Source organism: Cupressus sempervirens, chromosome 5 (genome assembly GCF_028749045.1).
Source record: "Cupressus sempervirens isolate cs-2001-9-10 chromosome 5, ASM2874904v1, whole genome shotgun sequence".
Lineage (NCBI taxonomy): Eukaryota > Viridiplantae > Streptophyta > Pinopsida > Cupressales > Cupressaceae > Cupressus > Cupressus sempervirens.
The window spans coordinates 431,060,981-431,068,357 of NC_143122.1; the positions used below are offsets into that span (position 1 = coordinate 431,060,981).

At 32.8% G+C, this 7,377-nt stretch overlaps 2 non-coding genes across 2 annotated transcripts; both read right to left on the reverse strand.

Annotated features, from left to right (window-relative positions):
- Window positions 1-3,079: 3,079 nt before the first annotated feature.
- LOC149556636 (small nucleolar RNA R64/Z200 family) lies at window positions 3,080-3,172 on the reverse strand. Its single transcript, XR_016352522.1, has one exon. It is a non-coding gene; the product is annotated as a small nucleolar RNA R64/Z200 family (small nucleolar RNA).
- Window positions 3,173-3,517: 345 nt separating this feature from the next.
- On the reverse strand, window positions 3,518-3,595 carry LOC149556637 (small nucleolar RNA U54). Its single transcript, XR_016352511.1, has one exon. It is a non-coding gene; the product is annotated as a small nucleolar RNA U54 (small nucleolar RNA).
- Between the last annotated feature and the right edge of the window lie 3,782 nt (window positions 3,596-7,377).

The following is a 7,377-nucleotide window of genomic DNA, read 5'->3' on the forward strand; positions in this document are numbered from 1 at the left end:
GTTTAATTCTATTTTTCCTTATAGAGAACTAGGTTTGGCAATAATACTCTTATTTTCCAAATAATAGTTTTAAATTTTATTATAATACTGATCTAACCCCTACAAAATTGTCAAATTCTATATCATTGCTTCATTAGCTTGGAAAATGAGTTAAAATTTGTCTACTTCTAAAAGGGATTCTAAATGAAATACCATTATATGACAACTTTTGCATTTAATCTAGTGTTCTAGAGTTCATAGGAGAAGATAGTTTGTTGTGCCTAAATCCTTAGTTTCACTTTTTGTTGCATATTCTTGACACCTCTCTGTAGCCTTCATTAAGCAATAGGAGTATTAGTTGAATTTCTATTTTCAAACTATCTATAGCTTTTGCACACAACACATTTAGTGGCATAGTTTTAGAACTATCTCTATTTACAATTTCTTTCATAGATATTCAATGTGTTAAAGCTTTCTCTATGGCTATGGTGTCTTCTCGTGGTACTTCTAATAACTCCAACACATAAACATATTTGAAGTTATAAAATGTACTAACCTAGTATATATAATCTCATCTTCATGTCATCATCCTCTATTTTTAGGTTCATGTCCCTCCTCTTAGTTGGATGTATGATTTCCTACTAGCCAATTTCTTTTTTCTTGTGTCTGGGATAGTTTCTTCTGTCATTCATTTTCTTATTGAGTGGTGGATAGAAATTAGCTAGATATCCATTTTGATGAAAATTTCTAGACATGAACCTTATATTCTTGATATATAATGGTTGTTCCATGCCATTCTTGATAACATGTGTACCTAGGAATGTTCTCCAATCAATATTTTAATTTTTTTAATTTGGCATGGTTAAGAACCATTTGATGGATTTTAAGTTTGGATGTATTGATATATCCTTTATTTAAGATTAGATTTTCAACTCCAAGAATGATTGCTCCCAAAAATTCCATGTAAAAGCTGGAGAGAAACCCATACTGGCATGGTCTAAGGTAGCTCTTATGTGGATTTGAAAGTTAAATTTCAAATCTAATGTTTCTTAAGTGGACTAGATATATTATTAACCTATGGTTCTCTAGGCTCCTTGGAATTAAGCTTTTGCTGAGAAAACTTATGTGAAGTAACCACATGGTATCATCCTAATGTCAACCAAGTGTAAGTCCTTCTCTATAGAGTCCTATAAACCTATATATCAACACCTTTTGTTTAGCCTCCAAAATCTCTGTTCTTTTCTTAATTAGAACTAGATTTTGGGGGACTTTTTAAATATCTGATGGAAAATAATATTTATTTTCTCAAACAAGTCAATGGAACCATTATCAGTATGGCCTGCTACTGTAAAATTCTTAGGAATTTTTTCTCTTGGTATGTTTTCTGATTCTTGCACAATTGTTACACTAAAAGTTTGTGGGGTTTAGTTTCCAAAGTCCATTATCTCCTTTCTTGTGGTAAAATGAGTCTAATCAAATACAATTTTAGATAAGAGGTGTGGACTTACAAAAGGAAATAGCCTTCATATGGTTCTTGTAAAATATATGATCTACAATGTTTTGCACACTAAAAGATTTCAGAGCTATGAAAATACATGGCCTGCAATGAAGTCGTTAAGAATAATTGGAAGTCCTTGTACCAAAGCTTCTGTAATAGTTCTAGGTCTAGCCTAGAAGTATGATTCAACCATATATATGATTACAAACAAGCATAGCTATAACAAGATTCATTCTGAAGAGTTTCAAGTTTAATCCAATAGCTAAATTCTTTAGGCCATGTATATTTCCTTTATAATTATGTAATGATACTAGACATGGGTAAGTATAGTAAAGTAATAGTCAAAAAATCATATATTCAAATGGAAAATTACTATTGCAATATAGAGCTACCCATCCAACAAAACAAGATAACAATTACATTGATAGATGCTACATTTATTTGTGGCTATGTATCTTTCTAGTTGTTGAACCTATCAAATTAGCTTGATTCTTGAAGGGAGTTAGGTTGATGAATGTTTTTTTCATTTGTCTAAATAAGATTCTTAGTGGAAAATTAGAGAAAGTCAAAAGAGTTGGTCCCATTGTGGTCTACTATTCTTTGCTCCAAACAGTCAAAAAATCTTTGCTAATAATACTTTGATTTCTCTTATATTTAACTTTCATGCTTTTGCATATGTATTGATTATCTATGTTTTCGCATTGGGCAATATAATTGCATCAACTTATTTATTTCCTACACATAGTTTTGGGTGCATTTTCTTAATTGCGTGCTTTTGAAAATCTAAATTTTGCACTAAAAAGCCCTAAATATTAATTCCTAGTATATACTAAATTATACATATTGACTACTCTAAAAACATCCTGTACTTACTCAAGAAAGGGCCCTAATATTTATCAAAAGAAACTCGTATTGATATTTAGATTTGGGAGAAAATGGAAATAGTGTTAAATGAATACATTCAAACATAACATGTATCCAACTCTTACAAAATAACTTGTAGACACTTTATGCCATGGATAATAGGCCTGATGTATATAAAAGAGCTTGGAGAAATATAGTCTACCTCATTTTACTAATAGACATGAGACCATAAATGAGGAGATATGGAGATCAAAATAGAAATGAGGACGTGAGATGAAAATGTAACTTGGAAGATTTATGACATAATATAAGACCATTAGCAAAAGGAAAGAGTATCAAAGGCATGTAAGAATCAAGTTGATGCACAAACTTTCTATTTATATTGATGTTCTTAATCAGAATACAAAGGTGCAAATACACATTGCTAAGAACTCTAAAACTATCCCTGATTGTACTCTCCAATGTTGATTGAATATGCACTTTAAATTCTATTGCCAATTCCCACAACAAAAGTATAAAATGAAATAACAAATAAGTTGATCCTCTCTGAATTAGCTGTGTGTTTGTATTGTTTTTGACCTGGGAGTGCTTTTTATTATTTTTCTCATTACTTTGCTTTTTGATATTTCATCAACCCCAAAATGAAAATCCCCCCAACTCATGATTGTCCTGAATCTTTAAAACATTTATCAAACCTAGTCAATAAAAACCAACAAAAATAAAACTAATTCATTTCATGTTCTACTTAGAATAAAGTAGTTGACTCATTGATAGATATCCATCTCAGTAGTCTAGGATGTGTAGTTTCTATAAAATTCCTCATTACATAACAATTGTTACCTATGCACTGGCAGCAACAAATAGAACTAAACCAACAAATAAAGAGAACACAAAGATAAACATAAAATACTCTCATACAAAAATAGTCCAGATATCACATTAACATATGAAAGATGATACCAAAAAAAAAACATGCACCTTAAAAAAATATAGTTTGAGAATGAAGTACAAAAAATTTATAGTAGAAAGGGAATAAAAGAACAAATACAACTAAAAATGGGAGCTAATTTTATAGAAATAGGAGAAGTAAACCCTAGCAAATTCACCATATAAACTACACTAATATGTAAACTTCATAAATGTCAAATAGCCAAACAAAGGTAACCCTAAGAAAAGAGCTCTTAGTTTATGATCTTTCATCATAGTAGGCCTTAGCATAGCGTATATTGCCCTAGGGAAAACAATCATCAAGCGTAAAACAAAATTTGGATATGTTTGCTTGTATTCCTACATTAAATCTGGTATTATGGCAAAAATCTTGCAAAAACCCTATGAAAAAGCATCTAAAAACTCCACACATAGCAAAAAAAAAGCATCAAGTGGCAAAAAAAAAGCATTGAGTAGAAATAACCTCATGTTTCCTTTTCATGCATCCAATAGGACATGAAATTGAGTTTATAAAAATATGGAATAAGCATAGCTTATGCTTATTCCATGTTTTTTTAGGAATCCCACTCTACCCAATTTGAGGTCAAATGAGGAGAGCTGAATTCTAATTTTGATTTGGTGGATCACAAACAAACATGATATTGGTGAATGCAAGAACTGGGATTTTCTTATTCCACCCTTATTCCTACTACCATATGGAGCCCAAGCTAGCAACAACTGTACAGATGCTTGAAGTGACCTATTCCATCTTGTTTCCATTCTCTTTGATTAAAAGATGGAGCTTATGTTCATCTTCCTTTAGCTTCTTTGGGATATTACCAACCTAAACTTCTGACTGAATGATCTTAGCTTAGTCAACTTCCTATTCCTTCTGCATCTTTCCCATTCGTCTTTTCAAATTCATTAATTCATTGTACATCCAAGAATCACCTTGGAGAGAGGAGTCTACCTCGAGCTTGGCAGTGTCAAGGAAAGAAAGCATTGCATACTTACTAGTAGAGTCATCCTTCTCGTTCCCCATATCTTCCTTCACATTCATAGCACCCTTACCAGTGAGGTCATCCTTCTCCTTCCCTATTTCTTCCTCCAAATTTTCCTCCCTAGCTTTCTAAGTTTTCTCACTCTGGTTTTTATCCTCTTCTCCAACATTTTCTAACCCTATATTTTTATCATAACTTTCCTAAGCCTCATCCTTACCAGTCTCACCTTTGCTGCCAGGGTAACCCTCCATATTTGAACTACAGTCTCCCATATCTATATCCTCTTATTCTCCATATTCATTTCATCATTTTTGTCTAAATTCTTAGACATAGTAGTTTCCTCTGCAATTTTTTGAAGCATGTCTTGTTTTAGACTCCTCTTTCTCACACTAACCCCTTCCTCTCCCTTACTCTTCCTAGAATAGGTTTCACTAACAGAGCCCCTATTTTTCTTAGAGGGTAGGGAAGAAACAATAGCCTCGCTCTTATAGTAATTCTCAATTAAAAGGATTAGCCCTTCATGTAAAATTGGATGGGAATCTTTTCTCCTATGGGTTTGAAGACTTTGAAGCAAAGAGAACCTCAAATAAAAAGGAAATGAGATCCTATCCTTATACAAAAAATAATTCAAGAACACAAAATGAAATTTATGAACTCCTTTTGCCCTACCATCTAAAATGAAGTACTCATGGATGTCAGAGAGTACATCCTACCAAATAACTTATATTTTACTTAGCTTGTAAAAGTCACCATTCTTCTCCATATTTTTTTCCTCCTCTTTTGTCTTAAAAAAATTCTTAAATGAAGCATTAGAGATACTAGTTTCCTTGCTAAATTTTATGCCCTCCTTAGGTAGCCCCATGACTTTGGCAATGAAATCTTTAGACAAATGAACCATTACCCCATGCATGGAAACCCTATCCTCAATCCAATTTTTGAAGAATGCCTCTAGGACATGTGGTTTCTAGCCATGAAGGTACTCCAGGCAAGTAGTGATATTACCCTTCCTCCAAAATCTTCCAAACAAAGGCTTTGGCCTTCCATGCTTTACAATTCTTTGGTTCCTATTTTCTTGGTTCCCTACCCATTTCTTAAAAAAATATTTCTCTATGAGAGGCCAAAGTCAAGAAAACAAGTAGACATAAAGATTTAATAAAAGCCAAGGTGCTCATTAAAATAACCAAGGTGCTCATTAAAACACTTACATGCCAAGCCAAGACAATAATCACCTTTAAGTACTTTCTTGGGAATATAGCACTGTCCTCCATAAATCGACTTCTATTTATCATTAAATTGCTAATCTTAGAAGATCTCATCTTCTGTCGCATGAGTTCTATCATAATTAATTAGAGCTTTCAAATCGATGCTCCTACTTAGGTCATCATGCCAAGTCATCTTACATTCCTATTGGACAACTTGGTTAGCAATCCAATCAATCATAGCATTTCCTTCACATAAGGAATGAGAGAAAAGGACTTTATCAAATTTATCCATTAAGGATTTAATTTACATTACACTAGCTTCAATAGACCATGTGATCAAACTTTTTCCATTAAGCATATTTATGATATTCAAGGAGTCTCCTTCCATTTAGAGGTACTGGAAACCAATTTCCACTACTAACCTCATCATATAAAGAGTTGTAGTAGCCTCAGCTTTATGACTAGTAGAAGTACCAGTAGGTATAGCAATAGCATCTATAATATTACCAATGTGGTCCCTCAAAACCCCTCCACAACCTACTTTGCCAGGGTTTCCTTTAGTAGCACCATCGAAATTCCCTTTAATCCATCGCATAGGAGGAGCCTTCCACTGAGTATTCAATCTTTGATCTTCTTTCTTCATTTTAGAACCTTTAGTATTCATTGGATTGTCAATTTGGAAATCTTAATTACACTTTCACAAGGAATTGAAGTTTTCCTTTATTGCTTTGACAATGTTTTGGCCAAGCACCCACTCAGGCATTTCTTTGTTTCTAAAGATTCTATTATTTCTTTCTTACTAGATTCCCCACTAGAGATGGGGAAGAGTAATTTTCCATAGAAAATCAACATCATTATCCTTAGATGGGTAATTCCAGCTCTAAAAATAGTGTTCACTATTGTTTTGGTGGACCCTAGTAATATTCTAGAAGTTGAGAATAGAACTCCATACTTTTTTACTATAAATACAATTTAATAACAAGTATTATCTATCTTCATAACCTTGTTTACATAGGCTGCACTAATTAACCACATTAATGCCTCTCCTTTGCAAGTTTTCCTGAGTAAGAATTTTATTCTAAAGTGTTGGATACAACTGATTAATTGTGTGTTGCCTTTGATGTTACACAAATTTCATATCAATTGACAGACAATTCTTACCAAGCTCACTTGGTTAGTAAAGATAACTTTCCTTTTCTATTGAGTGTTCATAGGTTTACTTTGAGTAGATGATAGTGTCTACTAAGCTCACTCGAGCATCAAAGGAATTTAGGTAGAAAAGAGTGTTAACCGAGCCCACTCAGTTAACAAAGGGAAACTTGGATAGAGTTACTATTGACCAAGTTCACTTAGTTGCCAAAGAATTTTTGCAAGTTCACAGTGTTAACTGAGCTTCTATTGGTTAACACAGGAAATTGTTCCAAAGTTAGTTTCTACCGAATAGGGTTGGATTACGAAGGATTTTTTTTATTTTGGCATATGAAGCTTAATTGCTTCATGTATTGATTCTAGCCTACTATGATGATGAATATTGATTATTGTACTTTAAATTTGGGCCTACTTGACAATCTAGAAGGTACAAATAAAAGGTCAAGTTGAGATTTCTAGTGTGTGTGCAAGTGTGTTGATTGAATTGAAAAGAAAAGAGAGGGAGCAAACTTGAAGGATAATTAGGTATCCTTGTGGAGCATAAAAGTAATATTCAATCAGGAAGGATCAAGTTTAAGCATAAAAGAGATCTAGATTCAGCAATTCAGTTGCATCACAATCAATTCATTTCATTGTTACTCTCTAACCATTGTAGCAGTGATCTAAAATCTCTTAAGAGAGTTGGTTTAAGAACTAGTTTTAAATCCTCTAATAAGGTGGAAATTCCATTAAATTTTTTTAAGACCTCTTCCAAGGC